This window comes from Capra hircus, chromosome 10 (assembly GCF_001704415.2).
Source record: "Capra hircus breed San Clemente chromosome 10, ASM170441v1, whole genome shotgun sequence".
NCBI lineage: Eukaryota > Metazoa > Chordata > Mammalia > Artiodactyla > Bovidae > Capra > Capra hircus.
The window spans coordinates 50,248,876-50,265,959 of record NC_030817.1 but is presented as its reverse complement, the minus strand read 5'-3'; the positions used below and the strand labels follow the sequence as shown (position 1 = coordinate 50,265,959).

The window sequence follows — 17,084 nt, the reverse complement described above, 5'->3', positions numbered from 1 at the left end:
AACTCAATGAAACTAAGCCATGCCCACGGGGCAACCCAAGACGGGTGGGTCACGGTGGAGAGGCCTGACACAATGTGGTCCACTGGAGAAGGGAATGGCAAACCACTTCAGTATTCTTGCCTTGAGAACCCCATGAACAGTATGAACAGGCAAAATGATAGGATACTGAAAGAGGAACTCCCCAGGTCAGTAGGTGCCCAATATGCTACTGGAGATCAGTGGAGAAATAACTCCAGAAAGAATGAAGGGATGGAGCCAAAGCAAAAACAATACCCAGCTGTGGATGTGACTGGTGATAGAAGCAAGGTCCGATGCTGTAAAGAGCAATATTGCATAGGAACCTGGAATGTCAGGTCCATGAATCAAGGCAAATTGGAAGTGGTCAAATAAGAGATGGCAAGAGTGAACGTCCACATTCTAGGAATCAGCGAACTAAGACGGACTGGAATGGGTGAATTTAACTCAGATGGCTTCTACTGTTACTCTATTGCAACGCTGCAGTGAATATCTCTGCATGTTTGCCGGCTCACTTTCGCAGGTATGTTCGTAAGACAAACTACTAACTGTAGCAGGAATGTGTATAGACAATTTTTAGTTTTGAAAAATAATGTTAGAAAAAAAGAGAGAGAAAAGGAAAGGGAAGGAGGGAGGGAAAGAGAGAGGGAAGCAAGGAAGGAGAGAGGGATGGGAGGAGGAAGGAAAGGAAAGAGAGAGAATGAAAATAAACGCTGTGGCCAACACCAGGGGCTACCTACTCACAGCAACTGCCGCTTTCCTTCTGGCCAGCAAAGCTCCATTGCTGCCCCCTTTCCTCCCAGTGCCCACATGCTTTGAGAAAGCTGGGCCCTAAGACTGGTCTAAGCAAGCAATGGGAGCCCCTCTCTCCATGCCAGTCATCAGATGAGATGTGGGCATCTGGCCCAGTTTTGCCAAAGGGGCACAGGAGAAGTTCTGGGGGTGGGGCTCCCAGCAAAGGTTTTCTCTAGTTTCCTCTTTTCCTGCCTCTGGACACCATACATCACCTGTGCACGAGGATATGGTGGTTGGGAACACAAGGAGCCAAGCTGGAGGTCAAATGTCAAAACACTGAGGCTGGTAAAGAGGAAACTTAGCTGAGCCTTTCATTAATGAACCCCAAAACTATGCTAACTTTTGTTTACATGAGATAATAAAGATCCTTACTATTTAAACCACTTTTAACTGAGTTTTGTTTACTTGCAAGGAAAGTATTCCCACTACACACCTGTTCTCTAAAAAGAAGCCCACTGGACTTACAATCCCACCCAGGGCACATACAAAAGCATCTATCCCCTCACAGCCTTGGCTTCACCAGGGTTTAGTCCCCATGTGTTCTCAGGGTATTTTCTCTTAATGGCCAGAGTGCTTTCTTCCTTGGAGAGTCTAGCAGCTCTCTCCCCAAATAAGGACACATTGCAAAAAGGTGACCTGAAGACGGCCAGTATTTCATTCTGCTTCACCTGTGACACAGCACTGAGACACAGGCTCACCTGCTCCTTCAGAAGAGTAGACGCTGTCACCCGGGGCCGTACGTCCTCAGTGCCTTAGAGTCAGACCTGCCTCTGCTAGGCTGGGACAGTCACCAGGGTGTGGAAGGACAGCCCCAGACTGGAACCTGGATGACCTAGTTCAGATCTGCTGCTTATGAGCTGGCTGGCTGCAGAGATGTCACCCAACCTCCCATTCCACATTCTTTGAATGTAAAAGGCCGGCTCCTGAAACTAAGGCCCAGGGTCCTTATTAGGATAAGATGGGGACAGGCGTGTGAAGGTGATAGACCGTCACAGACTATTAGACGTAGGAGTGAGGCTGATCCCCACAGATCCATGCTGAGAGGGGGCCAGGCCAAGGGCAGGCGGATCGCCTGTCTCCAGCCCTTTGTGTTCTCCCTGTCACTCCTGCCATCACTGTGGGCAGCCTGTCAGGTCAGGACTAATAACCAGAAGAAAACCCAACCAACCACTTCCACTCCTCCCACAGTTAAGCTGAACTCCCAGGAGCAGCATCACAGTCAGTGAATGAGAGGTGATGTTCAGACAAGAGTCAGTGCGTGCCAGGGTCACTTACAATGATTACTAAGGCTCAGACTGGTACCTGGGCAAAACATGTATGATTCTGAGCAAACTTCCAAAAGGTTAGTTTGGCCCATGCTTTTCTCATCCCTCTCATTCGCTCTTGAGCATTGTAATGGATTCAATCACTGCTTTCTGCACTCCACTCCCCTATATAATGGCATCATATGTCCCCCTTCTGCACCATGTGACTTTGCAATACTTCCCATGAGAATGGCCTGAGTATACTTCCCCACTGCACTGATGTTGGGCTTGGCCATGTGATTTGTGTTGACTAATGGTTATGAGCCAAAGCCTTAAGAGGCATCATGCATTTCCACCCACCCTCTTAGGCTACTGCCATTTGCCATAAGGTGAGCATGCCCTAGGCCCCAGAATAACAAGCACATGTGGGATAGACTCAAAGCCAAATGATCAACTAAGTAGAAAAATAAATCCCTGTGGTTGTAAGGCACTGAGATCAGGGATTGTTCGTCATACAGCAACATCATATAGTAACCTAATACAAACATCTTAAGAGCAAAAATAAACTGTGGAAAATTCTGAAAGAGATGGGAATACCAGACCACCTGACCTGCCTCTTAAGAAATCTGTATGCAGGTCAGGAAGCAACAGTTAGAACTGGACATGGAACAACAGACTGGTTCCAAATAGGAAAAGGAGTACGTCAAGGCTGTATATTGTCACCCTGCTTATTTCACTTCTATGCAGAGTACATCGTGAGAAACGCTGGACTGGAAGAAACACAAGCTGGAATCAAGATTGCCAGGAGAAATATCAATAACTTCAGATATGCAGATGACACCACCCTTATGGCAGAAAGTGAAGAGGAGCTAAAAAGCCTCTTGATGAAAGTGAAAGCGGAGAGTGAAAAAGTTGGCTTAAAGCTCAACATTCAGAAAACGAAGATCATGGCATCCGGTCCCATCACTTCATGGGAAATAGATGGGGAAATAGTAGAAACAGTGTCAGACTTTATTTTAGGGGGCTCCAAAATCACTGCAGATGGTGACTGCAGCCATGAAATTAAAAGATGCTTACTCCTTGGAAGGAAAGTCATGACCAACCTAGACAGTATATTCAAAAGCAGAGACATTACTTTGCCGACTAAGGTCTGTTTAGTCAAGGCTATGGTTTTTCCAGTGTCATGTATGGCTGTGAGAGTTGGACTGTGAAGAAGGCTGAGCGCCGAAAAATTGATGCTTTTGAACTGTGGTGTTGGAGAAGACTCTTGAGAGTCCCCTGGACTGCAAGGAGATCCAACCAGTCCATTCTGAAGGAGATCAGCCCTGGGATTTCTTTGGAAGGAATGATGCTAAAGCTGAAACTCCAGTACTTTGGCCACCTCATGCGAAGAGTTGACTCACTGGAAAAGACTCTGATGCTGGGAGGGATTGGGGGCAGGAGAAGGAGGGGACGACCAAGAATCAGATGGCTGGATGGCATCACGGACTCGATGGACGTGAGTCTGAGTGAACTCCGGGAGATGGTGATGGACAGGGAGGCCTGGCGTGCTGCGATTCACGGGGTCGCAAAGAGTCAGACACGACTGAGCGACTGAACTGAACTGAGTTTGCCTGGCACCAAATAATCAAGCAATAATAAAATATTGGTGCTTATTTTAAGGAGATTTTAATTCATTCATCATTCATACATGTACAGAGAACTCCTATACGTAAGGCACCACAGTAGCCCCACAGGAAGCTGAGCATAGTGAAAAATATGAAGTAATCATTCCTACAAGCATCTTTTCAGTCTAGCAAATCCCCAAGCCTCCTTAATTCTACTGGAGAGCAGCAGTCCATGCTGACAAAGCTTCTGTTATTTCATTTATTCATTCATTCACTGCCCTGGGTTAAATCACAGAAGGGAAAATTCAGTATCTATGCATTTAAGGATCTGATTCTCATACTTATTAATGGTGAAATCTACTTCCTTCTACAAATGTATTCTTAAAGAAAGAAACTAGAAACTTGTTTCTAGTTTACAAACTAGTTTGTTTTTAATGAACTCCTTTGTTCTATTAATCTTCATTTATTCACTCAACATATGTTTACTGAGCACCTATGATTCTCCAGGCAGATGAATGGTACCTGTGCTAGGAAGTAATGCACACAATTCCTAGCCCCAACCCCTGGCTGCCCAGGTGCACCACTAACCACAAAAGAATTTTTTAAAATTATGGTTGACAGCTCCATGTAGTATCTAAAGAAATTTTTTTAATAAAAATAAAAAAATATTCCTATAGTTTTTAATTCCTATAGTTTAACTCCAATGCCTTCTTTCAATTCTACTTTTAAAAGAATTCTAGGGATTTTCCTGGCAATCCAGTGGTTAAGACTTCACCTTCCATTCCAGGGGTGCAGGACTGATCTCTGGTCAGGGAGATAAGATCCCACATGCCTCGTAGCCAAAAACATAAAAAACAATAGAAGCGATACTGCAACAAATTCAATAAAGACTTTAAAAGATAATAAACAGAAGAATTCCACCCAACTTGCAAACGTGGTGATTTCACCCTCTTGCCTCCCCTTTTATCAAGGAGGACAGAGAAGATGTGTTTCGATAGTACTCCTCCTCACATTGACCGCCACACACAGAGGTGTGGGAGACTCACATTTAATAACCTTCGGCATGAAGTCTTCAAAGGTCTTCGGGAAATCTAGATAAATTACATCCACTGGTTTGCCCTTCTTCCCACATTTATTTTCTCCCTCCAAGAATGTAATAGGTTCATCAAGCATGATTTCCCCATCCGCACATCATGCTTTTCGGAAGGGTCCTGTGATCTCACCCTCTCCCATGGATTGCACAAGCCTGCTGGGCATGGAGGTGAATTAGCTCTGAAAATAAGGAGCATTCCCCGATTCTAAGTGGGAGTCACAAAAGGGAAGCATCAGAGTAATAAGACCATACACGCATATCCCTCTCTATGCAGACCTGTTCCAAGCACTCTATACAGATTCACTCATACAACGTAGAACCCCAGAGGCAGGAGTGGCCCTGGGCAGTCCAGGGCTAGAGTCCAGGCCCTGCAGCTTCTGCAAATCCCAACATGTGCCAGGGACTCTGGCTTCCCTACCAGCCTGTCCTCAGCCAGCTCGATGAGGATCCCCAGGAAAGAAGCAGAGAGGGAAGGCCATCCTAGAGATGTCCTTTATTTCAGGACACAGCTTTTCCCTGGACACTCTGGGATAAATTCTAGTGTTTCCCACAAAAGGAGCTCGTAAGCGTCCCCTAAAGCTGCCAACATTCTGCTTCCTCTAGGCCGGGCCTGCTCACCGCTCCAGAAACAAAGCAAAAAGGAGAGCCTCCTCAGTAGTGAAGGGCCACAGCCATAACCCAAGAATGCTCTGAAGCTTGGCTGGAGCCCTTGCCTGAAGGGCCCGGCATCTCAGAGCCCTGAGCTGCTCTCCTAAATGCTTCAATCTCTTCTTACTGAAGCCCCGACCCTGCTACTAAGCTCAGAAGTGCAGGAAAGGTAGGGGGTTGGTGGGGGGCAGGCGCTGACACACCATCTCCTTTCCCTCTAGTCTCTCTCCAGGAGCTAGTTTTACATCTCTATGGGGTTTCGGGCTTCTCTGAAATCTTCCATCTTGGGTGGCTGAACGGGTGGGGGAGGAGAGAATCCAGATTGTCTGGGTCAATGACACGCTACAAATCTGGCCCAGGGCCGCCTCCTGGAAATCTAAAGCGAAGGATATTATTAAAGTCACAGGTTAAGGATCCCTCACTCCACAGCTCCTCATTTAGAAGCCTGCAGTGGCATTAAATGTAAACACTTCCCCAGAAAGCTTTAAAACAGAGGGAGGTTTTTATTAAACGACTTAATTGAGGGCCACTTCTCATGTGGAAAGCTTTTTACTGGGAGGAAGAAAAAGGCCTGGTGGGTGTTTTCCAAGACACTTTTTTTTTTTTAATCTGCCATGTTGTACTGGGGAAATGAAGCACCACTCGGGGCAGGTCTGTGCCCTGGCTGCTAATTCTTCAGCAGAATTAAAAAATAATAAGACCTAGTCCCCAGCAGCATGGAGAACCCAGCATGACAGTGTTAATTCCAAAATTCATTTCCAGGACCACTGGAATCACTGGACAGAAAAAGTAGTTAAATTAAGGCTGGCCAAAAGGACCCAAATTAATGAAGAAAGATATTCTAAAACTTGAAATAAGGACATGATGTGGTAGAACAGGTCTGATGAAACTGAGGCTTGGGTTACCCTACAAAGACACCAAATAAAAGGAATGAAGAGTTGAGGCTCACTACAGTGCATAGATGGACCAGGAAAACATGAAGCTGAGCGAAAGAAGCCAGGGCAAAAAGGCCACACGTTGCATGATTCTATTTAAGATAGCCAGGTAGACTGGTGGTGCCTGGGCCTGCAGGGAGATAGGAACATGAAATGACAGCTTAATGGGTACAGGGTTTCCCTCTCGGGTGATGAAAAAGCCCTGGAATTAGTGGTTGCACAATGCTGTGAATGTACTTACTGTCATGGACCTGAACACTTTAAACTGGCTAAAATGGTCAATTATACACTGTATGAGTTTTACCATAACGAAATAGAAAATAACAGGAATTACAGAAGAATCCTCTTTCAGCTCCTAACCCAGGAGCAATCACTTCCTCACCTGAGTGCAAATATACAAGCAAAGTAATAAATAACATTATTTTACTAATAACTCATTTTTTGAGCTGAAATTCCCAAGTACACTAAGCACTTCTGAAGACTACATCACTTCCCCCACACCTGTCTTCAGGTAGGTGGTGTTATCATTAGCCTGACGCTACAGGTAAGGAAACCAAAGCACAAGAAGGTCCAGGAGCTTGCCGCAGGGTCAGCAGGCAACCAGGGGAAAAGCTGAAGGATGAACCCAGAGGGAGCACAGCAGGGAGCTTACACCCAAACTCAGAGTCAGAATCATGCACTCTGCCACCAGAATGCTTTCTGGGCCTGGTTTCCCACTTTGCCCACAACACAGACATCCCTTGGCTGTTGAGCCCTAATCCCTTTTCAGTGGCATTTCCTAAGTGACCACTTATGCACCAAGTTCTCTGGAAAAACCACATTCAAAGTCACATGTCTGTAGAACTACTTCACTTGGACAGAGTTATCTTCATGTATTCTGATTTATTCTCTTAGTCCTTGGAACAACGCGGTAAAACAGGAGGGCGATGCAATTGCCTGTCCTTTCCTGGGGAGAAAAGCAAGCTGCCGAGGGTCTGTAGTTGATCTCGGGCCACACAGTGGGTGCAGGCGCGCCCAGCTTCTGTTCCGTGCCCCACGCTGTTGTCTTCCTAAGTGGCCAGGTTCAACTACTCTGAGACTTTCAGGGATTTTTTTTTTTTTAAGCATTTAAGTTATGTATATGTAAATCTATATTTATATGTAAATAGATGCACGAAATTACAAATGAAGTTAAGGAGCAGTTTAATGGAGAGAAAAGCAGCTCTTCCTACATTTCAGGGGCACCTGTTGGGTAACCCAGAAGCACCCACAAAAAAGTTGAATTCCATTCCCTCCACTCCTCTTAAGAAAGCAGGACTCTTTGCCTCTGGTCAACAGCTCTCTTTGATAAGAGATGTTAAAAGCTACCACTGGGGTTTAGAGATGCCACCCTGCCAGGGCTCTCAGCCTCCCACCACTGACTTTTGGGGCTGGATTAAGTCTTTATGGGGCTTCCCTGGTGGCTCAGATGGTAAAGAATCCACTTGCAATGCAGGAGACCAGGGTTCGAGACCTGGGTTGGGAAGATCCGCTGGAGAAAGAAATAGCAACCCATTCCAGTATTCTTGCTTGGAGAATTCCATGGACAGAGGAGCCTGATGGGCTACAGCCCATAGGGTTGGAAAGAGTCAAGCACAACTGACAACTAACACACAAGTATTTACTGGGGGGCCATCCCGTGCATTGTAAGGAACTTAGCAGCATCCCTGGCTTCTACCTCCTAGATGCCAGTAGCCGCCACTACCCCCAGGTCGTGACAACCAGGATGTCTCTAGATACTGCCAAATGCATTTGAGAGCCACTGCACTATGTCAGAGAGATGTGGCCCTCACAGCTCTACAACGTAGGAGCTATATGCCCATCTTAGATGAGGTAACAGCCCTGAAATGGACGAGGAACCTGCCCAGAACACCACACTCCTTGTGAGGGACAATGTGACTACCAAGTCAAGCAGGTGAGACACCCCCTACACTCTCACGCTACAGTAGGGAGACAGAATGGGAAGACCAGAGGTGGATCTATCTTCTATCAGCTTGTGTATTGAAAATACTAAAACTATGCTTTGCCCTAGGAAGATGGACATGGACTTGAACGCTCCCAGGGTTTGATTCTCAGCTCCAAAGAAAATACACTCTGCTTGCAATAACAGTCTCAGCAATGCCTGGAAGGTTGAAGGGCATCCTTGACTCACAAAGTAATCTGCATGGGGGTAGGTATGCCCTTTGAATAATAAATGCTTTAAGCATGAACACAAACAGCATATCTCTAATCATGAGAGCCTGAAATACTTTTAAAATATGCTTTTATCAAGAATTCCCCGATTATTTTGGTGAAACAGCCGCCCCTCCACATTCTCACTCTTCTTAGCACTCATCTGTATTTCTGCTTAGAAACCACTGATACTGGTAGAGAGACATGAAATACAGGACATCACGTTTCAATGGGATGAGTGACATCCATCCTTCCTCCTACAAAACTTGATCAAGCATCTATTTCCGGCTAGACACATGATGCAAGGTCAGTCAAGAGATCCCTCCTCTTTGCAGGTTGGTTTACAGGGTTTTTGAGGGGCAGAAGGGTGCTTCCTCCAACATGTTGGCAAAGGGCACTGACCATGTTCTAATTGCTGAGATAAAGGTATTTGCAAGCAGTCAACAGTCTGTGAAGCAATGAATGAGCGGTGAATTGAGGGGATGGATGAAGAGGCTGTGCAGTAACCAGAGGAGCACAGCTCAGGGCCAGGAGAGTCTGAACCCTTGATCCAACCACTTCGCAGGTGCACAAATCTGACAAGTGACCCAATTTCTCATGGCCTCTCTTCCCTCACCTGTAAAGTGGGTTTATGATAGCATCCATCCCACAGAGTTGATAGGTTGAACACTCTCAGGCAGGGCTGGAGGTAGAGGCTCTAGAAGCATTTGCTATTATTATGCAAATCACTGATTTGGGCAGTTCTCCTGAGAAGTCCGGGCTTCCCAGGTGGCACAGTGGTAAAGAACCCACCTGCAATGCAGAAAGAAAAAACTCAGATTTGATCCCTGTGTTGGGAAGATCCGCTGGAGGAAGGAGGAGGAAATGGCAACCCACTCCAGCGTTCTTGCCTGGAGAATCCCAGGGACAGGGGAGCCTGGTGGGCTGCCGTCTCTGTGGGGTCACACAGAGTCAGACACGACTGAAGCAACTTAGCAGCAGCAGCTGCCTCACATCCAGGACACTGGGCTCACTGCAGTTATCCATATCCTTAGCAAGAGGTGGTGGTACCCTGAGCAGACCATACCTGACGAACTAGGTAACTAGTGGCTCCAATCCTCCCCTCTTCCCTACTTCCTCTCTCCCTCTAACCTTACACTTCCTTCCACCACCACCACCCCCACCAAAAAAAAAAAAAAAAAAACAGCTTACAGGTGGCTCAGGGCAATGCAGACAAGTTAGGGCTGAGCTCGTCTGACTACAAATGGGACAAAGGTGCTCAAGTCCCAATCCTTAAGTTCACAAGTCAGAAAAAGATCTTAAATTTGGTAAACTCCAGCCAGCCCTTTGCAAACTGCTGCTGCTAAGTCACTTCAGTCGTGTCCGACTCTGTGCGACCCCATAGACGGCAGCCCACCAGGCTCCCCCATTCCTGGGATTCCCCAGGCAAGAAAACTGGAGTGGGTTGCCATTTCCTTCTCCAACCTTTGCAAACTACTCTCTCTTATCTCCTTCCTTCCATTCTTTCTCTATCAGTTCTTCTCCGACTCCAAAAGCTTTTACTGTAATCACCACTCTCAGTAAACTTTCCAGGTTTTTGATATTTGACTAGGGCAAGGAGAGCAGCTAATCAACTTTTCAGTTGCTGCTGTGGAATTCTGAGTAAGTCACTGTTTTAATAAGGAGGATAAAAATCTCATAGGCAAAAACAGTGGAGAAGCAATTTTTTTTTTCCCACAAAAAGCTATCTGTAATACAGCTAAAACAAAGCTCAAGGATATGGATTAGTTCATAGGATATCCTAGAACCTCTTTATAACTTTGAAAACTGGACCATTTCTTTTCCCTCTGAAATAAAATCAAAATAGGGCAGCCGTTATAGAGGCTCAAACTCTTGAACTGGAATCTGCAAATGCCAGACTTCACCAGGTCTCTCACCTGGAAAAGAATGGGACCAACAACACAAACACTGCTGGATCTGTGGAAGGAGTATTAGTCTCAGGGGTCCTCTTTCCTGAATGGACTCCAATCTGCAAGGGAAAACAGACTGCCTGTTTGACAGGCAGCAAAATTCGGGGCAAGAAAGCCAGGGGGGATCAGAGGTAAAACTCAAAAGAATGACTGAAGCCAAATCTAGAAAATCTGAATCATTTTGCCTCAGTCCTCTAGAAAAACAGCTAAACAAGAGTGAAAAAATACTAATAATAAAAGAGCTTTACAGATTCAAGAAAACTACTAAGTAACAGCTTGAGCCGTTCCATACTCCAAAGGCAAGCAGAAAGTCCTCTGACTGGGCAGCAAGGGATGGAATCTGCCCTATAAACAAGAGGCTATGGGCAGGCTGGCTGGAATATTCCACCTTCACAACTAATGCTCTGTGCTCTAATCCTAAACACTAACTCCAAGATGACCCTCACTACCGAACCAATCCTTCTTAGGGTGAAATATAAAGGTAAAGCCCACTGTAGTAATGGACACTAACACAGTAACCCTGTTTTCAACTCACCTTTTCTGATTATAGCTCCATGCACCTCTAAAACCTTCTCACCTATAATTTTAAAAGCTTGAGGTAATTACAATGCAGCAAAGTTTTGTTTTTGTTGAGAGTACCACATAAACAGGAATTGAATGTCCACAGCTTCATCTTGCTTCAGGATGTTCAACACTGAATTTTGTTTTTAATCTCTTACGTAACAACCAATTATCTCCAGAAATTCAAAGGTTTGCAGAACTTGAAGAAATGTGGAGACGATGTCCCTCTAACCCAGGATTTGGGATCCATTCAGAGCATTTCTAAACAGCCTAATCTATCTTCTTCATTTAAAAAGCCAGAAAAAATAGGATTTCATAAAATTTCCCTTGAGATGACGAGACCGCAGTGATCTTGAGTCTAATATTACACACCGTCTCGTAGAGGAAAACAGTAAATCAATCCAGATCTAAGGGGACTGTGGTGTTAGAAAAACAAAGCACAGGAAACATAATTTCTCAGTCAGTTCTGCTTCAGAGGCACAAGGAGCAGTGGAAAGGCTCAGCTTTGAATTCAGGCAGACTGGGTGCTCTCAAACCTCAGCTCTACCATGTCTTCCAAGCATCTTAGCTTCCCGGGATCTTTTTGGGCCTCAGGTTCCTCATCTGTAAAATGAGGTTGCTGCCACCTCCCTCTCGGGAACATACGGGTTTTAGAGACAGAGCCCAAGGGCTCAGCTGGCTACCTGACACGTGAAAGGCAGAGTCAACAAATGTGACTCCTCTTCAACCCTGGGGTTATTAGCCCTGTGGGTCAGCAGTTTGGGAAATCACTTTCCCAAAGGGAACACTGTGAAGTCATTTCCTGTCCGTCTAAAGGAACAAGAGCATGATAAAGAACCAACATCCACAGGCTGGCCAGAGCCATAGACAAGAAGCAAACCACCTGCTCACAAAGTACTAGATTGGCCAAAAAGTTCCTTCGAGTTTTTCTGTAACGCCTTACAATGGCTGCTGTACACTCCTCCCAGCTCTGTGCACAGAAGGCCTCTACTCACTAAGCTTAGGCTGCCAGTTACCAACACCCCAAAAATGGACCCAGTAACATTCTCCGCCAGCTTCACCACCCCAGATCACGTCCCCACACCGCTTAACTAAGTACTCCTTAAGCAAGTCTCATTGGCCAGAATCATGCCTCCTCTTTTCTCACTTCCCCTTGGCATGACCTGTGTACAAACCCTTCCCTCTCGTCCATCAGATAAACTTGACATAGGGACTTAACATAACTGAAACCTAAGAAAACTTTTCTTGTGCCTGCTGTGCTAATGAATTGAGAAGGTATCTATCCAGGTGGTGTCAGCCAGGTGGTACCCAGCTGCCCCCAAAGTTCTTCACACTCATCGTGAGGGTAAGAGTTCCCAGCTCACTATCAACCCTGGTTTACATCTCCACCAGATTTCAAGCTCCGTAAGTCATGGACTGTACCCTGTTTACCTAGCACCCAGCAAGCACTACAGAGCTATGCCAAGAGTGGGGACTTTATAAGAACTAAATTTGTTAAAAGAGTGAATAAAGCAATGAAACAAAACCCAAAATTTGATATGAAATTTAAGATGAAGCTCTCTCTTCCCGAGGGATACTGGTTTGGGAAAGGGGAGTTGGACTGGGACGATTGACTGAAAACTCCAATAAACTCCCCCTATGTGAAAACCAGAAATCCTGGTGCTGGTCCCATCAAATTCTCTTTTTATTTTTTTTCCACTTTCAGGATTTTCATGGCATAATTCGTTTCTTGATAACAGCAATGTCATGTGACAGAATAAAGTAAGTACTTAGACATTCAGGGGAAATTACCCAATTTTAAATTCCCCTTGAACTTTGTTTTTCTTCTCTGATGCCAACCTCTCAGCCAGTTCACTGCCCTTCAGTGCCAGGATCAGAGGAAGAAAAGAAAGAAAAAGCACAAAATCAGTTGAGTTTTTTTAAAAGCATCAATGGCATCTCTTAGATAAATGGGTTGGGGGGGGGGCATTGAGGAAGTTAAGGAGGCCATTAAATTCTTTAACGACCTCCTACCCCATGGCACAAGCAAATTAACTTGAAGGGAAAAGAAAAAAGAAGCTTAATAGGGTAGTCTATTCCTAACGCAAATCAAAGGTCACTCTTCCGAAATGACACATATCCTTTCTCTAAACAAAGAAGACCCTCACTAACTCTTTCTTCACTTACTTTCTCCTAATCTTTAGAATATTAAAGCTGCTACTCCAAAGGGAGAAATGTTTACATAAATCTGTTTAGGTCCATATTTACATATACTTTTTCTTTTTTTCCAGAATGTACCATTATAGTCAGTTTATGGCTGTTCAGGTGCAATTTTTCAGAGACTAAGAGTGCAACAGTATCCTCAAATGAACATCCCCACCCCCCAAATGGAGACAAGATTAGTAAATTAAACCAGTCAATAACATGGCTTCATTTTGTTGGCCTGGTCCAAAAAAAAAAAAAAATTCAACAGTAGGATAACACTTTCCATATGGTCTTTTTCCCCCAAAGGTTGAAGTTTCGGGTCAGGGGCCACCCTGTGAGACTATGCACTCCACATAACCTCTGTTCTCAAGACAAGACAATTAAGCCGGCTGCCACAGCATCCCCACTTGCAGCAACTGAACAGCGATGGGAGCAGAGATAGGAGCAGAGCATGGTGGTGGAAGAAGGTGGGAAAGAGAGAAAAAACAATGCTACAGTTTGTATTTTTCAAAACGAACGCTCTTTTGACTCACATTAGGAAACTAGAAATGAACACAAACTCTCCCCCAACTCTGGAGGGCATTGTCTTAACAGGATGTCACACCACTACAAATACAACTGTAATATAGAGGGACAGTGCCTAAGAAAAAATTTAAAATCCACTGGGTTGTGGCCAGGTAGCAGAAAGGTGGGAATCTCATACAAACATCATACTTAGGTACCACAGTAAATTAACCAAGATCCCAGGAGACTGTCACAATAACAAACACACTTTCAGAAAACATATGATCAAATTCAGTCAGTGTATACATACATTCAATATTTCCTTAGTCCTATTTCCCTATCATTTTAACAATCATTCGACAAGTGGTGAAGGTCTCACCTCAGATGTATCATGCTACTGTAGGCACCAATTCCCTAACTCAGATATTATTCTATCAACAAGAAATAATACACTGTGTTATTACTTATATCTGCTGGGCTTAATCACATACTGGGAATAAACCCAATCTACACAATGACGCCTAACACACATATTAACACCATGTCAACTACAAAATACAGATCTTGTGTTCTTAAAAGATTTCCCCACATTTATGTAGAATCATTATCTGTGCCAGAGGATCTCCATAAGCTGAGATTCTTAAATTATGTTTCTGCCTTTTAATCTGAAATCCTTTCCAAACAGGACAAGTCAAACTATCACTTAGTTTCCCTGAATAAGACAACCCTACTGACTCTTGCAAGGACTTCATGACTTTAATCCCTACACTCCCATCTCCTTGGCAGAAAGTGCACTAACAGTATTTTCTGTTAACAGAGGGGCAGAAGCAAAGGGAACTCCAGAAAAAGGCACCATCTGCAGTTTAAAGTCGGAAAGCACCAACCCACAGGCTCTTCAGGTAGAGGGGTGGTTTACAGAAGACGGAATCAAGAGCAGCTGAGAAGATCTCCTCTAGTAGTGCAAGGAAAAGGCAATGGCACCCCACTCCAGTACTCTTGCCTGGAAAATCCCATGGACGGAGGAGCCTGGTAGGCTGCAGACCATGGGGTCGCTAAGAGTCGGACACGACTGAGCGACTTCACTTTGACTTTTCACTTTCATGCATTGGAGAAGGAAATGGCAACCCACTCCAGTGTTCTTGCCTAGCAAATCCTAGGGACGGGGGAGTCTGGTGGGCTGCAGTCTATGCGGTCGCACAGAGTCGGACACGACTGAAGCGACTTAGCAGCAGCAGTAGTGCAAAAAGCACTCCCCCAAAGCACATTAGAATCACCTGGCGTTTAAACGCCATTGTTCAGGCTGCGCCCCAGCTCAGAATCTCTAGAGGTGTGACGGCGGCACCGCAGTTTTTCAAAACTCTCCAGATGTGCAGCCAACTTTGAGAACCAATACCCCCAAAGAATCCCCAACGTGTTTTGAACAGTGCGTTGCGAGCAGCGTCGGAGAGGTACGGCAGCCTTGGGGTGAAGGGGTATACACCGAGTAAATATACAAAGTTTTTAAAATCCTGTGTAACTAACTCTAGCATGACAGCCAAGCACCTGTGAAGAGGCCAAACAGTGATGCAACTTGGAAAAGTCCCTTGGAAAGCTAGGATATGTGCTGTACGCGAGGCGGGGGCTTTCAGGACGACCTGCCTGGACCGGGAACGCCGGAGAGACGGAGACGCCCACCCGCCCTTCCTTTTCGAGGGATGGTTGGGACCAGCACGCCCCGAAATAAAGGAAAAACAGGGTCGGACAGGGACAGAGGTGCTCGTTTGGGTCCGGGAGGAATCCTAGCTCACTCGCAGCTGTCACTCAAGACCGAGGGTCGAGGCAGGGAGTGCTAACGCTGCCAGGCGCCCTTCGCTGCACGGCCGTTCCGGAGGCCCTCCCTCGCCCGGGGCCCCAACGCGGGCCCCCCAGGAACCGGACCGTCTGTGCCGCACGCCTCCCAGCCAGGCGCGCGCGCGGGAGCCTGGAGCGCACCTTCCAGCCCCATGGGAGACGCTGCACAAACTGCGCGGCGGGGGGCTCTGACGGCGGACCCGAGCCCCTCCGGGTCCCGCCGCCCACGGCGACACCTCGGCCCCTGATCCCCGCACCCGCTTTCGGCTCACTTACCGCTGCCTACCGGGTCCGGCTCCCGCCTCCTCCAGCAGAGCCCAGCTCGAGTGCAGAGTCCGCGGCGCCGCCTAGAGGCCGGGCGAGCCCGGGCCCCGCCCCACACGCCTGCCCGCCCCCGGGGAGGAGGGGCCGGCGCCCCCTTGCCCCATTCCCGGCCGGCCCGCCCCGCCCTCTGCAGCCGCCTTGCGCGCCCTCCCGGCCCTCCCGGTTCCCCTTGAGCCGCCCCGGCCCTCGGGACACGTCTCCCTGCACCCCGACACCGCCCCTCCTCGGCTCGGCCCGGGACGCGCCCGCCCCTCCGCCAGCACCTCTTCCCCACCCCACCCCACCCCGTCGGGCCTCACACTCCTCTCCAGCAACGCTTTCTCCTCACCCTTCCCCAGATCGGAATGTCCCCCTGCCTCCCCTCCGCCTTCCCCCGTACTTTTCGCCTTGAGCCTCGGCCATTCCAAATTCCTGGGAGCTTTGCCTGTTTTGCACCCCCGATTCCCCTTCTGTCCCTTGCCCACGGCCCCTTTTCTCCCTACCTTTCCAGGCAGCCTTTTTCTCCCCGACCTAGTCAGAAACTTGAGTGTGTAACTTTTCTCCTACCACAACCAAATCTACAAGTATTTACTGAGCACCTATTAAGTCTAGAAATACTGATGGAGAGGTCGCCAAGAATAAATGCCCGTCCCTGTTAGAGAGGCCGGGAAGGGAGATGCCCACGGCCACACAGCTGACGGCAGTAGAACTCGGATTAGCAGTCCGATTTCTGGTGCCTTGGTGAGGCCCGTTCCACGGGAAACCAGAATGACGCTAACCAGCTGTGGGAGTTTGAGCAAAAAACGTTTTCTCATCTGTGAAACAGGAGGATACCCACTCCACCATGTTGTGAAGATTACCTAAGAAAACAGATACGGAATAAGCACGCCACCTGTGCTTAATAAGTAATGTATGTTGACATATGGAATGAAATAGACACTTTAAAATTCAATAAAATAATAAAAAAAACTTTAAAAGTAATAGTGAATGCAAGAAAACACTTGCAAATCATATCTGATAAGGAATCAACATAAAATATATAAAGAATTCATACAACTCTGTAGCAAGAATACAAACAATCTGATTTTAATGGACAGAGAATCTGAATAGACATTTTTCCATAGAAGATGTACAGATGGTCAACAGGTAGGTGAAAAGGTATTCAACATCACCAACCATCCGGGAAATGCGAATCAAAACCACAATGAGTTATCACCTCACATCTG

At 46.6% G+C, this 17,084-nt stretch overlaps 1 protein-coding gene across 2 annotated transcripts in view; it reads right to left on the bottom strand.

Moving 5' to 3' along the window:
• Positions 1–15,907, bottom strand: part of CGNL1 (cingulin like 1) — a 172,975-nt gene extending 157,068 nt beyond the window's left edge. For both annotated transcript variants that reach the window (XM_018054268.1, XM_018054269.1), the window contains exon 1: positions 15,832–15,907. The gene's annotated coding sequence lies outside the window, so the exon portion shown is untranslated. The remainder of the gene's footprint in view (positions 1–15,831) is intronic.